Source organism: Coccinella septempunctata, chromosome 1 (genome assembly GCF_907165205.1).
Source record: "Coccinella septempunctata chromosome 1, icCocSept1.1, whole genome shotgun sequence".
Lineage (NCBI taxonomy): Eukaryota > Metazoa > Arthropoda > Insecta > Coleoptera > Coccinellidae > Coccinella > Coccinella septempunctata.
In genome coordinates this window covers 30,348,028-30,370,915 of record NC_058189.1, presented here as the reverse complement: position 1 = coordinate 30,370,915, position 22,888 = coordinate 30,348,028, and the positions used below count along the sequence as shown (strand labels likewise).

At 36.6% G+C, this 22,888-nt stretch overlaps 1 protein-coding gene across 3 annotated transcripts in view; it reads left to right on the top strand.

The window, feature by feature from the left end:
- LOC123318393 (dynein axonemal heavy chain 8-like) overlaps window positions 1–22,888 on the top strand; it is a 1,393,903-nt gene that overhangs the window by 69,367 nt on the left and 1,301,648 nt on the right. The gene's annotated exons all lie outside the window — the stretch shown is intronic.

Here is a 22,888-nt window from a genome sequence, read left to right as displayed (position 1 = left end):
GTAGTGACCAAACATCCCCTAACAAGAAACTTGGACTGGTAGCGGGTTCAAATCCCGCCGCGGTCATGGATGTTTGTGAATGTCTAGAAATGTGAGTGTCTTGAAATTTAAATTAATATAGTAGAGACTGGGCATGACCAAACGGTCGAGCCCATGCCGTCAACTCGTGCGTCAATGACGCAAATAGACAAAACAAGAACATTATTCAGCCGGGACGGAAGTATATATACATATACATATATATAAATACATAATCCTAACCCTTATTAACTCAAATTAGACTTTTGTTTGTTTCCTATCTGAATCTACATATAGCCATACAATATTAATATTACGCAATAGTGCACCTGCATCCTTATCTCTTTTAAGATAACCCAATGTTATAAATATCTATTCATTCAGGATGCAAGCTGAGAATTAATTCAGAAGTCAATCAGTTACTTTGCTTGTCATTACATAGAGTAGTCTCTAGTCACTGTTGTAAATTTCCAAAATAAAGTTTGTGTTTTTAAAAACGGAATTTTCATCGTAAAAAATATAATTGGCGACGAGGTCTGGGATTGTGCCAATTTGGGTGAAAAGCAGAAAACCTGGAATTGTGCCTGAAAAGCCGAGAAACCAGAGCGTCCACGAATTGTCAGTATCAACTGTCCAGCAACCAAAGAACAAGGTGAAACCCGTAGGAGTTCGATTGATCGAGTAGCGCCCTTCGACGACTTCAAAAGACAACTTTAAGGAATATAACGTAGTGAGCAAGTCCTGAATTTTTTCCCCCAGTCTAATAACCTGGCCCAAAGTTATCATTCTTTTTCCCAGTTTTGAGCGTAAAACCGGTACCAGAGTTTTTTCTAGGTTTCTTCTAAAAAACCGATTATCAAAGTTTTTCCTAGGTTTTTCTTCATCAAAACCGATTTCAAATAGTTATAACCGACATAACGTGAATTTTTTCAATATTGAATAATTATTTAAAATAACGAAATCTCAAGATTACTTCAATTAAGCATTTCTCCTTTAAAAGGAATGAAAAAATGAATAAATTTAAAATGGCTACCGACAGATTTGTCTATTGCAGAAAAATTTGGCATGCTATTACCTCAATTTTCAGGTATAGAAAATGAGTTGCATTCTTTTATTCAAAATGCTGAAGATTATTTAATGATGTTCGCTAATGAGAACCAAATTGTAAAAAATTTTTGCTTTGCTGTTGAAAAATCGAAATTAATTGATAGAGCTCGTGCTGAAGTATTAACTTCCGATATTCCTAATAATTGGGAACTTCTCAAGCAATTTCTCTATACTAAATTTGGAGATCTTATCAACCTAGACGTATTAATCCACCAGTTACAATTTTTAAATAAAAAGCCACATGAAGATTCATTGAATTTTATAGAACGCATAATTGCCTTAAAAATACAAATTAATTATCGAATTGATGCAGATCCAATGACTGATCCAGAAAAATTACTGTATAAAACGAATATTCTAAAAATTTGCAAAACAGTGTTAATTTCAAATTCACCCTCCGAATTAAGAACGCATTTAATTATGCATAATGACTATAGCTTTGATGATACTGTATATGCTGTGAAAGATTATATTTCTAATTTAGAACAATACGAATTACTCGATAGAAGCAGACGGAATAAGCCTCAACAGATTCATAAGAATAACTTTTCTAATAATTTTAACCAAAATAATCGAAAAATGAATTTTACACATTTTAATCACCCAGCAAAAAATTACAATCGCCCAGCAAATAAATACAATCGTCCTGCTAATAATTTTAATCATTTTAATCAAAATAATCAAAGAAATACGCAATTTTATTCGCAACCGATACACTTAAATCAACGTCCAGTAAAAAACGGAATCATTGGAAAAACAGCTGAACAATTTCCACAAATTCCACGATAATCTCATAAATTTTACCCAAGTTCACTTAGAAAAGTCCGAAATAGACCTTCTGGAAAAAGGAATAAAGTTTAATCTTACATCCAATATCAATGCGGAAAGAAACCTAATTAAGTTGGCAGCTGAGATAGAGGCTACCATGAACCACATAAGAGTCAACAAGTTCGAAATTAGAGATGAAATAAGACCATTACTGAGAAAAGAACTGAAAGACTTGAGGACAAACAAAAAATTGGGTAGAGGCCATTTCAGTGATAAAGTTATCAAGTCAATTAGAGAGAAAGTGGAAAGGAACAAACTCACAATAACTAAGGCAGACAAAGGTAATTGTATGATAATTATGAAAACAAAAGATTACAATAAAAAAGTGTTGGATTTCTTATCAAAAAATAATATAAGAGAAAAAAAGATATCCTTATCAACAATCATACAAAAGATAAAAGAAGTTATTAAAAGGATTCCTGACAGTTCAGAGTTAAAAAATATAAAAGGTCTCAAAATTGACAACACTAGAATCCCAAGATTGTATGGCCTTATGAAGATACATAAGAGCACAATTTTAGATGAAATACCTATTAGACCAGTCGTGTCGAATTGCAACGCTCCAACATACCAATTGTCTAAATGGTTAAACATCTTTCTGAAAGAAAAAATTAATTTTTCACCATCATATACAATAAAAAACACCTTAGATCTGGTTAATAAAATTAAAGATATAAAAGTAGAAGATCATTACAAAATTAGAACATTGGACATAGAGAACCTATATACCAACGTGCCTACATTGGAAGTTAAGAGAATAATAGAAGAAGATCTTGATCAATCTAATTTATCAAATGATACAGTCGAAACAGTATGTCAGATTTTAAATTTATGTCTGAAACAAAATTTTTTCCAATTCGATAACAAAATATTCGAACAGATACAAGGATTGGCAATGGGCAACGCCATTGCTCCATATTTAGCAGATAGGTACATGGACTATTTTGAAAAAACCCACATCTTTAATTGGGGTAACGACTTTTCTCCACTTATCGTCTATTACTATCGTTATGTGGACGATATTATAATTTTGTGGAAAGGAACTGACCAAGGATTTGATGATTTTGTCACATATCTGAACAGTAGTGTTAATAACATAAAATTCAAGAATGAACACATCAATGATAAAGAGTGCAATTTCTTAGACCTAAACATCAAGTTGTTGGATGGAAAACATTCCTTCGACATTTTCAGAAAACCAACACATACAGACGTGTCAATTGACATCAGCTCACAACATCATTGGAACAACAGTTTATTAGAACGACTTGTGAATATACCATTAAATGAGGACAATTTTAATGAAGAAATGGGAATAATTAAACAAATAGCGAGAAAAATTAATTTTGACAATAATATGATTGATAGAATGTTAAATAAAAAAATTACATAAACGCTTATTGAGGAGTCATTTTCCTATTAGTCAACATAGAATCGAAAATAAAAGATATTTCCCTCTAAGCTTTGTTGGGACTTTATAAAGTAAGGTGACTAGATTACTGGAGAAAGACAATAATATAAAGATAGCCTTCAAACCAACAAACAACTTGAGAAATTTACTTTTCAATAACAAAGATCCAGTTTCCCCATTGGAGAAGAGTGGTGTTTATAAACTCACTTGTGACACGTGTGGTGCAGTGTACATTGGAAAAACTAATAGGACGTTCAATCAGAGAATAAAAGAACATCTAAGAATTTTGAGGCTAGGCCCACATTACGATGATTCCCATTTTGGCAATCACCTATTTAAAGAAGGTCACCACTTTGTACAAGAAACAGGTCTAAAAATATTACATACAGGCATTAACTGCGTTTTGATAGACTATTTGGAAAAATTCGAAATTTTAAAATTTAAAAAATTATATCCATCCCTAGTTCTGAACTCGCAAGTGGATTTTGGTGAGATGTACGTTATGAACGCTGTTTTATAAAGTTTGTGTGTAGTTCCATATATTCCTTTCTTCGTTGATTTGTATACAAAAACAATTAGAAACTAATCTATGAATCCTGTGGTTCACGAAATGATTGTGTTCATATTCTATATTCTTAAACTAACCTATATTAGGTCTTGTCTCTCAGTTTTAATTTGATTGTTATTGAGTTGACTTGTGAATTGATGTACTTAATTTTAGTTATTATGTATCTCGTTTTTATAGAATTGACGACCCTGATTAGAATAGCATAAACAGTAGGTTGCATTGTTCTTTGTCCTTTTGTTTCTTAAATAGTTGTTGTTTTCTTGTAGTGTGCCGATTGGTCTGAGGATGCATTAGCTTTGCTGATGCGAAACCGGTCACCACGTTTGATTAAATGCTGTTAGGAATTTTGAGTTTTTGACTCAACCCACATAAAACTATTAAATTTAAAATTTCTAAAATATTTGTTGAAGATGTTGAAGATAAAGAAGAACAACTTTTACGAATCCAACAATATCATGAAACTAAAACTAGACATCGTGGTGTAAGCGAAAATTTAATTAGTTTAAGACGAAAATATTATTGGCCCAATATGAATAAAGATGTACGAAATTATATTAATTCATGCGAAATATGTCAAAAGAGTAAATACGAAAGAACTCCTATACAACTTCAATTCAAACCTAACCCTATAGGATCAAAACCCTTTACACATGTTTATTGTGATACCATAATAAAGTGTCAGAAGTTTTTTAAATTTCTTTCTCATTTTTTTCAATTTTCTACTGAATAACCACTGGTATATCTATGGGAGATGATTTCCCAATATAAGGGTCCTGTAGCGTTCCTCGAACAACTGAAGAATAGAAGAATCATCACTTGGAAGACTGGACCTGGTCGAAAGGCCCTCCCAGTCAAAAGCAAGATTTGGCTATTATTAATTTGAGTACTGAAGGCATCTCTAACGACGAGGGTGATCCTCCACCAAGATCTGCAGAAGATTTTTGACGCAGAGATGACATTCCTCCCAATGCACTTGAAAAACAAGTTATGTACCTATGATTATTTATTTTTTTCTTCAGTCATCATCAAGTCTTGAAGTTTGAATGAAGGCTTTATTATTCGCCTTTTTTCTCGTTTTCTGCTCTGTTTCTTTGTTTCAGATATTATTTCGAAATGGAGAGAGGATAAAGAAATTTTTATGTCAATGGAAAGGAAGCCCTTCAGTATTTAAAGCTTATTCTGTAAACAAATTTGTCATCACTGCACTTCTCACGGGGAGACAGAGTTTTTTAATTAGGTTTTTCCCTAAGCTCTTGTATCATACTCTAAATTGTATGGTACCCCGTTACACTAACCTTTGCTAAATCTCATACATATGCTATACTGTTTGATAACTAAAAATGTATTGCTGACATTCAAAAGAATATATATATTGTGATACCATAAGATTTGGTCAAACCTATTGTTTAAGTATAGTAGATTCATTTTCAAGATTAGGACAATGTTATCCTTCAATTCAGAAAACAGGAACGGAAGTAATTGACAAATTAATAATGTATTTTAGTCATTATGGTGTACCCTCTAAAATCACGTGTGACAACGGATTAGAATTTAAAAATAGTATCGTTCAAGATTTTTGTAAAGTACATAAAATCGAAATTCATTATATCACAAATTACAATCCAAATTCTAATGCAATTGTGGAAAGATTTCATTCAACACTAATTGAGCAATTACGTACTATTGATGATAAAAATTCTACTTTTCAAAATAAATTAGCTCTTGCTTTATTAAGTTATAATAATTCCAATCATTCGAGTCTAGAAATGACTCCAATGCAAATAATCAAGGCAGATTTAAATTACTCATTACCCATTGAAAAAACTCATTATGAACAAATACAAGATTATGTTGAAAATTATGTGGAAAATCTCAATGATATTTCGAAAGAATTAGAAAAAAGAAAGCATAAAAGTATTAATCGTTTGGAAAACATAAATCAGAAAAGGTCCGCTGAAATAGACCATCCATTAAATGATAATCCCACTTATATTAAAAATCCTATTACCAGAAAACTAGATCCAGTATTTAAAAAGATAGATGCTCGAGAAATTGATTCACATCGTATTCAAGATAAAAAGAATAAGCATATTTATCATAAAAGAATTCTCAAACAACGAAAGTAAAAATAGTTTATTTTGTTTCAGACATAATGCTCCTGAAAACGAGCTTCCTTCTTATATTATGCGAAATGATAATTTTGATCACTTCCTTTGAAATAATTCCAATAGAAAATAATATTTTGCCTATTTTGCTAGGAAAGGCTTACGTAACAAGAAAGAATTTGCAATTAATCTATCATATTGATTTAAAAAAGCATCAACAGTTCGGTTTTGAAGCTACAGCTAATTACGAGTATTTATTACATTCTAATGAAATTAATACTAATACATTCGAGGAACTTTTAAATGAAAAAACTAGAATTAAAAGAGGATTAATTAACCTTGGTGGCAAGATTTCGAAAATACTATTTGGAACATTAGATTCTGATGATGAAGAACTTTATAGAACTTATTTCAATAGCATAGAAAAAAATGAGAAGACACTCATGAAGAATCAAAAACAGATCGCGAATATTGTAAATGACCTTAAGGATAATTATAATGATAAATTTAAAAAATTGAATGATAATCTTAAATTATTGCAAATTGTACCAGCATTGAGGGATGTTCAACAAATGCATCTCATGACATTTAAAATCAAAGACATTAAGAATACATTAGATGAAATTCAAACAGCAGTTAGTTTTGCCAGATTACATCTCTTACATGAATCTATTCTACCGTATACAAAATTCGTAGAATTAGTCAAAAATGTCACTATTATTCCAATGCATCACATCAAAGATTACTATCAATTGTGTCATACAAAAGTTATTTTCAAAGACAATATCTTACTATTTCTGATATCAATTCCAACAATTTATGAAGATAGTTTTGATTTACATAAATTTTACTATTTGCCTCAAAACAATCTTACCCTTCCCTTTACCTATCCTTATTTGCTCTCACAAGAAGAGACATTAAAATAGTCAACAAGTGAATGTCATCCAGTCGAAGATGATTTCCTCTGCGATCAAGACTCATTATCCAAGCCTCCAATATGTATGGAAAATATCTTGAAAACCCATTTCGAAAATTGTACGAGAAGAAAAATGTTTCCTACGTCAAACCTCAAGTTATTAAAAGATGGAAATATCCTCTCCGTGGAAAACACAAAAATTAAAGAAGATTGCCCTCATCAAACAAAATGGCATTTTGTTCCTCCAATCGCTGTTATACGCACAAGTTGTGTCGTCAGTAATGGTCAAAAAGAAATTTCCCCAACTGCAGTTATTAGTGAAGAAAAATTCATCGTTTTACCCAAGATGGTACCTAAATACAAATACTCCAAGAGAGAAGATGATGCTACAGAGGATGAGGAAATCCCTGATATACATTTAGAAGAGTTGGAAGGATGGAACTTCCAAAATAATAATCATACATTTTTAATAATTTTAATATTGATAATTTTAGCAATAATTGCATTTTTAGCTTTTAAATATTTTAATAATCATTTTAATTGTAAAGCTACTCCTTTGGGAGATACCTTTATCCAAGGTGGGGAGGAATTACATAATCCTAACCCTTATTAACTCAAATTAGACTTTTGTTTGTTTCCTATTTGAATCTACATATAGCCATACAATATTAATATTACGCAATAGTGCACCTGCATCCTTATCTCTTTTAAGATAACCCAATGTTATAAATATCTATTCATTCAGGATGCAAGTGGAGAATTAATTCAGAAGTCAATCAGTTACTTTGCTTGTCTCATTACATAGAGTAGTCTCTAGTCACTGTTGTAAATTTCCAAAATAAAGTTTGTGTTTTTAAAAACGGAATTTTCATCGTAAAAAATATAATTATATATATAGCGATTAGTTTCAGAGTGTGTGAGACGTCTATGATTGGTAACTCGGTTCCCTTTCTTAAGCTCACAATCTGTTTTAGTCAATTGCGTGATGTATGTGCTGTGTATGTGTATGTGCCATGGCGCGCATTGAATAGTATAAAGTAGAGTGTGTCTTATGAGAGCATGCACATGCTTTTTTTTTCGTTATAAGTGTTATTTGTGAATGACATTGAGTTGGTATTTGTAAAAAGTAGTGAAAATCATGGAAGAAGAAAAATTGAAATGTGTAAACAATCTCATGATATATGATAGATTAATATTATTTCCCTAAGATACACTTGAGAAGCGTAAAAAAATTGTGAAAGAACGAAAAATACAACCTTAATACAAAGACATAGTTTCACCAGATGATTTGTATGACATTGGTTATCATCGCGAATATTACAAATTTTTCACTGGGTTGCCGAAAAAATAGTTGCATCGACTGTCTTTAATTCAACGTTTGGATCAGGTATTACCATATGTTCAGGTGAAATACTAGCTGGACTGGAGTTTGATACTATATCTGCACTTTTTGATTTTTTTTAGAATAGCAGAACAGTCATACAAATCATCCGGTAATTCTATGTCCTTGTATTCTAGGTTTTGGTATTTTCTTTGTTTTAAAATTTGTTTACACTTATCAAGTGTCCCTTCGGAAAAAATATTAATCTATCTATTGATCTATCGTGAAATTGTTTACACTTTGAAATTTTTCTTCCATGATTTCAACTAATTTTTACAAATAACTCCATGTCACTCACAAATTATACAGTAAAACGAAAAAACATGTGCTCTCGTAAACCCACACTCTACTGTAGTAAATGTATAGTAACATTGGGCGCACATGGCACATACACATACACAGCACATACATTTACGAAGTAGACTAAAACAGATTGTGAGCAAGAAAGGAACCAGCCGAATTACCACAGATGTCTCACTTACTCTGAAGCTTATACATAATACTTCCGGCTGAATAATTTTCATGTTTAGGGTATCTTTGGTCACATCGATTTGTCCGATTGATGAAATATGACTTTGTTATACAGGGTGTTCCAGATCGTAACCAAGAAATTTCAACCACGTATTCTACATCAAAAATGAGCCCTAGTTTGTCATATAAACATATGTCAAGAAATGTTACCTCTCCGAGATACCGGGTGTTAAAATTATAGAAAAAAAAAATGTTTTTTATTAATAACTTTCACACTGCTTGAAATATTTTTATGAAATTTGAGACTTAGGTTTTGAGCATCAAGGAGCACTTTTTGCATAATATTATTTTTTTTCTATTCTACCAGTGGCATCCGTACTGCAGCGAGAATGAATATTTTCAAATAAAAAAATGATACGCCACTGGTTTTTCCGACAATAAAAATTACTATTTAAATTCTTATTTAATTTGGAGCAAATTCGGTTAATTGACTTTTTACTGTAAGTGGCACCGTTTCCGATTGAAAAAATAAAAAACATTCTCATGCATGAAGAAATCGCCAAAATTTGATATGGGAAAAATAGTCTTATTATTATTATGTACCTACCCTATCAAATTTTGGCGATTTCTTCATGCATAAGAATGTGTTTTATAGCAAAAAGTCGGGAGACCGAATGTCATCCAAATTAAATAAAGATTTAAACAGTAATTTTCATTGTCGGAAAAACCAGTGGCGTATGATTTTTTTATTTGAAAATATTCAGTCTCGCTGCAGTACGGACGTCACTGGTAGAACAGAAAAGGAATGATATTATGCAAAAAGTGCTCCTTGATGCTCAAAATCTTTGTCTCAAATTTCATAAAAATATTTCAAGCAGTGTGAAAGTAATTAATTAAAAACATCCATTTCTTCATCATTTTCTTCAACCAGTTCTTCCAAATCCTCATTATCGTCGTCTATCCTGTAATTTATTCTAGATTCTCGTTCGATCGAGTCCGTCAATGCATCTGCCTTATCAGTATTGGTATACGCCATTCCCCTTTCTCCGTGTAGGGGTGGAATTTTAGTCTTTTCTTCTCTTAGCGTTTTTGCATTCTCTATGCAGAATGATCAATTGTATTCAGTACTTGAACCCTTTTACTCCATCTGCTTGTTCTTAGACCTTTCAGGGAATTTTTCAGAACTTGGCTATGGTGGTTAAGCCCGGGTGTCCACTGGAAGCGTATTCGAGCGGCTACACGCTCACGCGAAACGAGCATTCGTAGCCGCTACAAAACAGGCGGCGCGGCGCTACAGAGGTTGTTCACTGGAGGCGGCTTCGTGCGTTCAATTCAGTGTTGGAGCCGAAGGATCGTTCTCAATACAGTATTGCTTGTTGTTTGCGATGGCTGCAATTTTTATAGCCAAAATCAAATCGAGAATTCAACCATTTCTACTGTCAACCGAAGAACGGACCTTATAAATTTCCCAACTACTACTGAATGAATCGAATTTTATTTTACTGACAATGCGATGAAAACAACGAGGAACAATTCTTTCAATAAGTATTCAATTGTTTGAACGACTCATCCAGAAAAACTATCCTAGGTTTCTTCCTCAGCTAATTTTTTGGTGACCAAAAATGCGTGTTTTCGTTTTTTTTTTGGATTTTATCTCCCCTGGAAAACTGAATATAAACAAAGCTCAATTTTGTTTATTATAGATTACTAAATTCTCGATTGGGGCGGCGTTCCTCAACCCGTTTCCATATTAGAGTATATCAATGTTGAGCAAAATTTCAGAGATATTGTCGTTGACTGTCCTTGACCACGAAATGGCCTATGACGTTTTGAATCTGAAATCTTAACGAAAAAATTGTATTTGTGTAATGAACGCGTGTTTTCGATCGATGTGAAATTTAATGCATCACAACTTTTTTATACGTTTTTATACTTTTCTCATATATAAGCTGCTTTCAAAGATTTTTCCGAGAAATCAATATGAAATATAACATTTTAAAATGTTTCAGGAAATTGTCCCTTTGGGATCCATTAGTGAGAAAAAGTACACACTTGATCTCATTCGACGTAGAATTCAGTACTCTATAGCTTTTCTCGCAAGTAATCAGTCGATATCCGTATTTCTTGAAGGCATATGATTGAAAAACTACAAAAAACCCCATTTTTTGGTCGCCAAAAGTTATGCTCAATTCCTTATAAGGAAAAGAGCCAAGATGATTTAATTCGGTCACTGATTAAACCATTTAAGCAATAGAAATCTTTTATAGACACAAAATCTTTACTGAATCGCAATTTAACCGGACTGAAATGAATGAGCCAATGGGCGTGCACGCGCTACACTCGCTACAGATCCCATTTCAGGCGGATCGAGCGTACGAGCTCGTAGCCGCTTGAGAACGCCCGCTCGAAGTCGCCTGCAGTGGACAACGCTGTATTGAAATACGTTACTTGGGATCTGTAGCGGCTTGCCGCACGTTCACGCTCGTTTCGCGTGAGCGCGTAGCCGCTCGAGTACGCTTCCAGTGGACACCCGGGCTAAGTGTCCCCAAGCCATTTCGGGTCGTAGTGACTATATTGTGTGTTCCACGTGCAATAGTGATTTCCACCTGTCTTGTGCAAATATCACCAAGAATGACAAGGGTTCCGTTTTCTAATGTGAGATCTAAGTATCAAGAGTTCAGTTGCAATAGATATAATAAAAAAAAAGATTGATGACAAGATGTTTTGTCTAGAGAAGTGAAAAAAATTGTAGAGCTACGAATAATGAACGTTCTGCTTATAAAGTTGAAATAGTCTTTATTACTTGAAACTGTATATTTTTGGCGACCGTGACAGGACCACATTCAAGACACACACATTTTCAATTGCTTCCGCTGCTAATTCAGTAAAACTACAAAGATTGCTTACCGTCGATTTCGCCTTAGAAAAACTATGCTGAATCGGATTAATCTTGAGATGTGAATTTTGTATTATATCTTGATATATTATCCTTTCAAATATCTTAGACAAAGCATTCGAGATGTTTATGGGTCGGTAATTCTCGACTTGACATATTTCCCCTGTTCGAAATTCGAACATTATTCTAAAAAATAATCAAGTTCAATAATATGGAAAATTCCATCTGAATTATTCACAAAACTGGGTCACGCCGAGCGAGCCGTCGATCTACCGAAATCTGCTGACTGGCTAGAAACAATTGATGCAACCGGGGACTCCGTCAGTGCAGTAATACCAAATATGGCAATGTTATTTCTATCGTCATTGTTCGATTTAGTATATAAGCATAGATTGTAATTAATAAAATCATCATTCATCTTTAGTTTGATCAATATACCTCTTGGGCAACTGTGGAGTTAAGACATTCCCTTGAACGTTCTGAGTCTGGTCGTTCAGTTGCCCTAAACTTCAAGCAAGTGTTGTTTCAACCAAAGAAACAACATTTTTTGGTCCTTCGGGCCGGATCGAGAGAAAGGATTTACGACCCTAATCTCGATCAAATCATCAACGCCTGTGGGGAAGTCTTCCAGAGCCAAATCCAGCGCCAGCAGAAGCCCTCCAGAGCCAACATCAACATCCGTGAAGAAGCCATCCAGCGCCAAATCCGAGCCCGTGAACAAGCCTTCCGGATCAAAAATTCAAAGAAGCCAAGGAACACACCGAGTCCACTGGAAAAAATGAGAGCTAAGGATTTACGACCCTAATCTCGATCAAAACATCAACGCCTGTGGGGAAGTCTTCCAGAGCCAAATCCAGCGCCAGCAGAAGCCCTCCAGAGCCAACAACAGCATCCGTGAAGAAGCCATCCAGCGCCAAATCCGAGCCCGTGAACAAGCCTTCCGGATCAAAAATTCAAAAAGGCCAGGGAACACACCGAGTCCACTGGAAAAAATAAGTGCTAAGGATTTACGACCCTAATCTCAATTAAATCATCAACGCCTGTGGGGAAGCCTTCCAGAGCCAAATCCAGCGCCAGCAGAAGCCCTCCAGAGCCAACACCCGCATCCGCGGGGCCTTCCGGAAAATCAACAAAAAAAAAATCTTCAAAGCAGAGATTTCATGAAACCTTCAACCAACATGGAAGAAAAATTGGGAGAACAAATGACTATTGACCAAGACCTAAGCAAAATATTATCTTCACTCAAGAAAGACGGGTCTGCACGCAAAACAGAGGAATACTTCAAGAAAAAATCCATGATGGCCGCAGATCTACTGAACAAATTCCAAGAAAATCATAACGAACTCCGGAAATCCCTTGATGAAGAGCATTCATACTTCAAACAAGATTTACATAGTCAGATATCCAAATGCTACCAATAAATCAAGAACTATATCAATACATGGGAGAAGTCCACTCCGATGTCAGAAGAAGTCAGCTACCACCACCCTTCCATCCTTCAAATTCAAATAAAATTGGATTTATTTAAAAAGGAAATGGAAAGGGCCCAAGAAAAAATGTGCCAACTACATCCCAAAATATACAACTTCCTCGAAGAAAACCTAACCAGGATCTGGCGGGACATAGACGCACTCTATGAACAGATGCTAGCTATCAATGAAGAAGAAGAGGAACCAAATTCACATATCTGGAGACATTTTTCACACCCTCTAGCTACAACCACCGTGATAGGAATCTCTGCGATAATCACACTAGCTGTAACGTACCTCTGTATGCGATATATACGTCCACTCCTTCGGAACCGAAGAACTAACAGATCCACCACGGAAATAAATGAAGCAGAAGCCGAAATTCCATTGACCGAAATCATACCGAGTTCAAAACCACGCCAGCAATGTTTCGACCTTGACCAGCTCTACGCCGAGGCGAAAACAGAATTCCAGACGAGAGACCAACTCCGGACGTCAGCACCCATTCATGACCATGCCCAATAAAGCACTCGATCGAGTGTCACACGAGTTAGAAATAGGAAATTATTTATTTATTTATTTATTTAAACAATGAGAAGGGTTGAGGTGAAAAAACCGAAAAACTATCTAGGTTGAGCACTCCACTTATCGTATCTGTTTTTGAAACTATTGACCGAAGGGGCTTCTACAACAGAGGGTGGTAACTTATTCCAGCGATTGAAAATCCTGTTGGATATAAACTTCTGACGTGGTGTTGTCTTGTAGGGTTCCTTCGAAAGTTTCAAACTATGACCTCTCAGGTTGTTGGAATTCAACGGGAACATTCTTCGGAAGTCCTCGCCAAGATGAACGGCCATAGCCCTGTAGGCGAATATGAGGTCTCCCCGCTCACGACGATCGGCAAAGCTGTCAAGTCCAAAAATGGCCAATCTTTCTTCGTAGGATGGTCTGGGGTATGAGTAGGGTAAACGAGAGGCTTGACGTTGAACAGATTCAAGAATGTTCTCGTCAAATCTGGTCGAGGGCCACCAGACCTGTCCAGCGTACTCGATTATCGGACGGATATAGGTTTTGTAGAGGAAACTGTACACACTACAATCAGACCCCCTGAAGGATTTCCCGAGAAGATATGTCAGCTGCCCCGCCCTCCCAACAACAGCTGAAATATGATCCGACCAGGTGAGATCTGAATTCACGGTTACTCCAAGGTCTAGATGTCTAGTTACCGTCTGCAATTGGTGTCCGTCGATGTTGTAGGATACACATGGGTTGTTTTTACCAATATGAAGAACGCAACATTTTTCCTTGTTAAGAGGTAACAACCAGTCACGGCACCATCGAGAGAGTAGATCCAGATCCGCTTGAAGAAGATGAGATGAGAGAAGTGGCAGGTTGTAAAGCTTGACATCGTCAGCAAACATGGAACAGCTCGATCTGAGGCATGCTGGTAAATCCGATATATAAAGCAGGAAGAGGACTGGGCCCAACACAGAGCCCTGCGGTACACCAGATGACACAGCCCTTTCTGTAGCTGAATAGATATTTCTCACTCTTACTCGGAACTTTCGGTTGGAAAGGAAAGACTTGAGCCACTCCATCAATTTACCTCTAAGTCCCAGATGTTCCAGCTTCGAGAGAAGTCGCCTGTGAGGTACCCGGTCAAATGCTTTTGCGAAGTCCAAGTAAATTACATCAATGGGGTTTCCAGAGTCGAGCGCTTTGGTCCACTCATCAAGGCACGATAGTAGATTTGTAGTTGTGGAACGACGGGGAAGGAAACCATGCTGGGACCCAGGAGTTATATTATATTCAGAAGAGAAGTGAACAATATGGTCGCTTATGATCCTCTCCAGAATCTTGGACACTGTCGAAAGGATGCTAATTGGTCGATAATTTTGCGGGTCAAGTTTGTCGCCTTTCTTAAATACTGGAGTTATTGATGCCGAAAGCCAATCAATTGGGATGGATGATGACTTCAGTGATTCTGAGAAAATCATACGTAGAGGGGTCGCAAATGCCCCAGCGCAAGTCTTCAGTAAGCGCGCAGTAATTCCATCAATTCCCGGAGCCGCATCGACCCTAAGTTCCAAGAGTTACTTCTCTATAACTTGCTCATCGAACACGACGTCAGATAGCTCCGCCTCAACACGCTGGACTTCGGGAGTAGGTACAATTCCTAAGGGTTCGATGATGTAAGCTGAAGCGAAAACCTCAGCAAATATGTCGGCCGTTTCGGCAGCGTCTGTACATGCGTCACCACTAGAGTTCCTCACTATTGGAACACCAACCTTAGAACTCATGAACGATCTCACGTACTTGTACAGCCTCTTCCTGCTTTTGGACGCAACCAATCTTTTCTCGTAGGAAGACTCTGCCTCTTGTATAGACGACGAGACAAAGTTGGAAAAGGAGCGATGATTTCGATAATCTACCATCAAACCACTGCGAGAAAATCTACGCCATAATGCCCTCTTCTGTCTCACAAGCCTCATAATACCCTCGTCTATCCAAGGTTTTATTGGATTCTGCTTGATTATCTTAGTTCGCTCGTTAGCACTTACAGCTTCACGCGTAATCTCGAGAAATATCTTCCACATGGAGTCAACACTGACAGCATCCAAAAATGCTCCCTCCCAGTCGGTCCAATTTAGGTACTCCGAGACTTTCTCGTAATCAACAAATCGGAGAGTTTTCTCGTGCTTTCGAACATTGGAAACTACCTGCATCTGAATCTCCGTGGTTAATACTGAGTGGTCGGACTTTCCAAAAGGGGGCATATAATTCAGGTCGGATATTAAGTTTGGGTCAGATACTATGATGAGGTCCAGAAGAGAAGGGGTTTGGCCTATTCTAAACCTTGTAGGACGAGTAACAAGTTGATGGCAACCAGAATTGTGGATGAATTCAGCATAAGTGTAGGATGGAGAACTCTCTGAAACTAAGTGAGGCAGCGACCAGTTAACATCGGGACAGTTGAAATCCCCTGTGATCAGAACATTTCTGTGTTGCGCGAAAACATCCGCGAGGAATTGGACACATTGCGTGTCTGTGGGACAGGGGTGAGGTCTATATACGCATCCTACCAAAATGGAGGTATATTCATTGGAAATATTGATGAATAAATTGTCTATGTCCGGCCAATCCTGATGCTCAACATGCAAATTGAATTTATCTGTGATCTCGTCACTTACGTAAATACAAACACCCCTAAATCCCAGAGTGACATTACTGTCATTACGAAAAAGAGAATATCCCGGAATAGCAAAGATCGAATCACTTATGGTTGGTTTGAGCCACGTTTCTGTGATGAATATTATAAAAGGTTTATGCATTTGTACGAAAGTCAACAGTTCCGAAAATTTTGGTGAGATCGACTGGATGTTAGTGTACAATATGGGCCATATACTCAGATCAATTAGTTTTTTGGTTGCTTAGGAGAACACTTATCACTGCATACAATCGTTGGAACTTGCTTGATAAATTTAATGGTGAGATCATGCTCTCCCTGCTCCCGCCTCACCCTAAGCTCCTCTCTAAGAGCCTTGAGCTTGGCGATTTGGTCCTTCGTCCTATCCTCCTGAATCTTGATGTCTCTATGAAGTGGATGCCCGCGAAGGGAAGATTTATGGCGCAGAATGTTTGCAGCTATGTCGGGATGAGAAAAAGACAACTTTATCCATCTAGGTCTGGCCGTGTCTTTGGCTGGAAGTCTGACGACATTTAATAGTGATCTACTGGAATATTCTTGTATGTGCTCTATGATGGCAGATACCCTTTCCCTGTCTATCTCTTCCCCAGTTCCTTCTGCTAAGTTGGTAATAATAATATTATGAGACCTGCGCACGCGGTCTAAAATTTCAGGAGGCGGATCAGGAGTAGCTGCAACAGAGGGGAGGATTCCGCCCAAGCTAGATTCGAGATCTAGCAACCCTATTGGCTATAGTAGATATTTCCTTGCACATAACAGACTGGTCTTCACGAAGCTCGCATATACCATTCTCATGAGATTTCAATTCAGAATCGTGTGAATCAAGCAGCAACGAGTGCTTATCAATTGCGTCGGAGCAGCTAGCTATTTGTGAAAAGAGATCATCCTGACGTTTTTCTATACGTGCTATACTAGTTGACAAATTTTTCATCTGCTCCATCAGGATTTCAAAATGTTTTACTGTCAAAGTCTCCGCGGAAGAGCTTTCCGGAGGGACCTCGACGGATGGTGATGTTGGACGCTGACTAGCCGAGTTACTTCGCAACTGTCGTTTTTCTGGCAGAGCATTAACGGACGGCGATATCGGGCGCTGGCCTGCAGAGGAACTCCGCAGCAACCTCTCACTAGAGGTACAGGCGGAACAAGACCATTTTTCGTTTTTTTCCTCCAGGAAAGACACATCAGATTCAGTAAGGTTAACGCACTTATGATGGAACATCTTTCCGCATTTTGAACATGGGAACATAAGAGCAGCAGTCGAAAAAGACTTGTTGCAAACTGCACAGGAGCTCGGCATCGTGTATGCGCAAACAGGCTCAAAATCAGACTAAATAGGATGGAAAACAAAGAAGACTTTTCACCTTCTTGGGTCTATAAGAAGGACTTGTACAGAAATGGAAGACCTCGGCAAGGAAAAGGATAAGGTGAGGGTGGGGATAAATATCACACCCGTCGGCAAGGTGCCAGTCTGTCGTTATTCGGACTAGAAGCACAAGTCGGATAGTGGATGATTGCCTTAAAAATTTGAGTCGAGCGACGACCGTGCTTAGAGAGTGGAAACTGTCGAGGTCAAGGTCACGCGTCTCGGGAAATTAAACAAAGAAATGCAAACAAATACAGTAATATAATATTAGTAAGTTCGCAAAGGAAGAGAGTTATACTTGCGAAATGGGTAGGCTGATTCTAACAGCATCAAAGATTGACTGAAAATCAATCACTTCTACGAAAGTAAAACCACGGAGCAACCCACACACGTTCGCACGTCTCGCATTCACAGATTATTTAATTAGGAAATAGGACAATAGAAGTAACAGATTGCCAACACTGGAGCTTCAACATCATAGCCTGCAGCATTTCGGCCTTGGGAGTAATGTTCGAAATTCGAACATTATTCTAAAAAATAATCAAGTTCAATAATATGGAAAATTCCATCTGAATTATTCACAAAACTGGGTCACGCCGAGCGAGCCGTCGATCTACCGAAATCTGCTGACTGGCTAGAAACAATTGATGCAACCGGGGACTCCGTCAGTGCAGTAATACCAAATATGGCAATGTTATTTCTATCGTCATTGTTCGATTTAGTATATAAGCTTAGATTGTAATTAATAAAATCATCATTCATCTTTAGTTTGATCAATATACCTCTTGGGCAACTGTGGAGTTCAGACATTTCCTTGAACGTTCTGAGTCTGGTCGTTCAGTTGCCCTAAACTTCAAGCAAGTGTTGTTTCAACCAAAGAAACAACATCCCCTGACTTATGAATGGATGTTATTACCGATGTTTTTAGAATATCGGAAAAAATATTCTTTGATATTGACAAATTGAAAATATGAAGCAGTGGATCTATCAGATAATCACGCCTTATAAATATAAGAAGGAATATTATCTGAACCTAAGGTTTTTTTTGGCTTCAACTTTTTGACACTTTCCCTCAGAGCGTCCTCTGCTATTAAGGAGTAACTGAAAGTTCCTCAATCCGACACTGTGTCGTAGCAATCAGAATCCAAGGTGTTAATTGATTCAAAGAACTGAGCAATGGCATCCGATTTCCGCGTTATTGAGAGACTCTTGTCAGAATGTCATCATTGATGGTACCTTATTCTGAGTTTTTTTCTTTTTCATAAATGACCAAAAAGAGGAAGGATCATTCTTGAAATTCATTTCTAATTGTTTTTCATATTCGACATATTCAAGCTTCGTTTGTTGCTTAATATTCTTCCTCAACTCCGTAAATTCAACACCCATATGTTTCTTTTTATGAAGTCTATTTTTTTTTCATCATTTTTTGTTTCAAATCAGCAGAAAAACACATTGGAAATTTGCATCTTGAACTGACTGAATTACTTCTTTTGAATTTGGGAACAGCTTGGTCCAATATATTGTACATTATATCATAAAAAAGGTTTATACTCTGGTTAACATCGTCACATTGAACTACATCTGACCAATCACACTGTGACATAAGATTATAAAGGAGTATGTAATTACCTCTTGAATAGTTATAACTAAATTCATTGTCATATCCACTATTTGACCTAAAATGGGAATAATCGACGGAAAATTCGAGTGCTGGATGATATTTATCCTCGTTTACAACAGTAAATTGGGATTTAATCACAGTTGACACTGACATGTTCGACAAAATCAAATCCAATCTGCGACCCATAAAATTCACTACATCGTTATGTTGTTTCAAATCGAACAAGTTCAGAAAGTTATGGAGCAAGGTACTCTTGTTGCAGCCGTCAGAAAGTAACGGTACATTAAAGTCACCCAAAATTAATAAATCATCGTCATCCAATAGCATTCTATCAAACATACTAAAATAATTATCGTATATATTATACTCTGAGTTGGGCGGAAAATAGACAACAGATATGTAACATTTATAAGATCCCTTCTATTAAGTCAATCGTCGACACTCTCAGCAGAGAATCGGATGAAATCAAAGGCGATCTCACTTCAGCAGCCTGTGCTCTGTCCTCTCTGAGGATGAGCAGCAGGTGAAGTCTTTGATTGATCTTATCAAGCCTTCTTCGTCAAGACATGTGATCAGCTGCTCTAGAATTGGGCGCAAAATCAATTCATCAGTTCCTAGGCCTATAGTGGTAAATTTTTCTCATCTTGCCTTGGCACGCGACATACTTCGTAACAAGAAATGGCTTTCTATCCACGACTACTTCAAACACATAACAATATCCGATGATGTAACACCCTATCAGGCGAATCAGCTGAGGAAGGAGCGAGATGAAATGAAAAGGAGACAATCGAGAGGAGAACACAATTTGACAATTAAATATATCAAAGGTACACCGACTATTGTTCGTAGTCCAAAATCCAAACAACTGAAGAATCTGTGCGAATGGTCAATTTGTTACACAAACTCACATTCCATAAAAAAAGTTCAACGAACTTTGCGCTAGGGTGTTTTTTTATAGCAGGGGGAATCTGCGACCGTGAAAACACAAGGCACAAGCACACATTTCCTAGCATATTCATTCTAGAGAATTTAATATATATATACATAAAAAAAAACTTATTTCAGCTACAATCTGATGTACCTACATAATTACGACACACGAAATAAATCTCACATTAGAAAGGATTTTCTAAGACTAAGTAAGATCCCAGCACTCCCCTGCCTTCTGTGCAACATCCATGTACAGTGCATCTCATTTTGGGTAAGACAGCCAGGTTTCTCGCTTGTCATTTAAGGTAGAGCCTTGCGGTTTTCGCCTTCCCGTCCTACTTTTTTGTGAAACTCAAGTCGGCCTAATCAGATTTTATATAACTGTTTCCATTTATGTGATGCAGGGCGATTTTGGAAATTGATACTTTTCGGACCTCTCCTTTACCTCGGAAGTTATTAGAAATAATGACTAGCTGAGCTAAAAACTACGTGTAGACGTAGTTTTTAGAATTCTGTAGTAGTACAGAATCCTGCGTAGAATCCAGTGGCGTACTCAATTTTTTTTCCGGATATGGTTTTGAAGATACGACACAAACCTATATTTTTTTTGATAGAATACCCTGTATTTTACTGCTGTTGAATTCGTTATTTTTTTCCCGTCACAATTGAGTATTATACATAATACTATGTAGGTAGGATGTTCAAAAATAATAAAAAACACTAAAACATCACATAATGATGATTTTTTGTTAGTGAGCCATGGATTTAGGTGCGTCAAGCTGGAGACCTGTACAGAATATTCTGGCAAAATGATATAGGAATTTTGTGCCATTTTTGTGCCAATGCGTGCCGTAAAAAAAATTCTGTGCCCGTATATCCTCCAATATATTCCGACTTTTCCGATGGGTCTGTAACTTGACGCTGAGACCCGCCCATGGAATTTCGACAAATGAATATAATAATGAATTTGTGCCCATTTGTTGCCAATTTGTGCCGTAAAAAAAATTTTGTGCTCGTATATTTTTCGAGATATTCCCACTTTTCCAGTGGATCTCCAACTCGGCGCTGAGACCCGCCCTTGTAATTTCGACAAATGAATATGATAATAATTTTGTGCCCATTTTGTGCCAATTTGTGCCGTAACAAAAATTGGTGTCCGTATATGTTCCGAGATATCCCGACTTTTCCTTTGGGTCTCCAACTTGATGCGGAGATCCGCCCATGGAATTTCGACAAATAATTATTATGACAATTTTGCCTATTTTGTGCCGTAGAGCGAACATTTTTGCCGGTATATTTTTCGAGATAGTACGGCTTTTCCGATGGAAATCTAACATGACACCCGCTTATGGAATTTCGACAAATAAATATTATGATAATTTTCAGCTCATTTTGTGCCGTAAAGAAAAAAATTCGTGCCAAGATATTTTCCGTGGTATGCCCACTTTTCCGATGGGTGAGCCTCCAAGTTGACGCCAAAATTCGTACATGGAATTTCGACATATTATTATGCCTTCGTTTGAGCTATTCTTTTTATTATTTTAGTGGATCAGATTCAGTGATATTTCCTTCATATAGAAAAATATATTTGCTTAGCGTTAACAGATATTCATTAACTCTAAACTAGACCTTTTTGAAGGTTGATTGTTTTTCAAATTTCATTCAAACTATAGAATAGGCCTTTCCGATTGTGCAAGAGTCTGATAAACAATCCTAGATTAAAGTTTCAAATGCAGTCAGCGTAAAGCTTATCATCCAAATAGTCCGGTTAGCTACAAACAAGATTGACTACTGCTACTTACATTTCCCCAGAATTTGACCTTTGGTGTGTTGATGAAGAAGTTCGCGGCATCATTCTTGTCTTCATTCTCTTCTGTTGCTCATTCAATTCCTTTGCAAATTATAAATAATAACAAGATGAAAGGAAACCATTAACTCTACAGTTTTCCCTCACACTCAAAATAGCATGTTCGTCTAGAATTTTGTCATCAGGCGTTTAGATTTGTAGATTCGCTAATAAGATTACGTTGAGACGCAGTAGAAACAAATATATGTTCATTATCAATTTTTCAACTGCTTAACAGAATGCGTTTCTGCTATTAAAAATATGTGAAATTCATACAAAAATTGCACTGCATTAATAGTTTGATTATGTTAATATTTCTTCAGTATCATTTTTGATACTTTTCTTCATTCAGTAATCAAGTTTTGTATTCTCGATGGAAATTGCAAATTTTGCGAAATTTCAAGTTCAACATGAATTGTTTGTCAAGATATCGAGTTGTTAACACATATTGTCGCACCTCCTGATTTGCAGGGAATTTCGGAAGTTATCGGAAGAGTTAATTTTTGTATCTTATATCATTTTGTGGCTTTTTGTGGCAGTAAAAGTTGTTGCAATCCTTAAATGCTCCATTTACTGCGAACTGCTGAATAAGTTATCGGAATAAATTTAGACGAATTAATTAATCAACGTATTTCGTGCTTATCGTTGAACAAGTCTGTCTTTTCGATAATTTGGAATTGTTTTTGTGCGCCCACGACGCACTTGTAAAAAAGGATTCACGGACAACAGGTTTTCTCATATTCCGTTTTC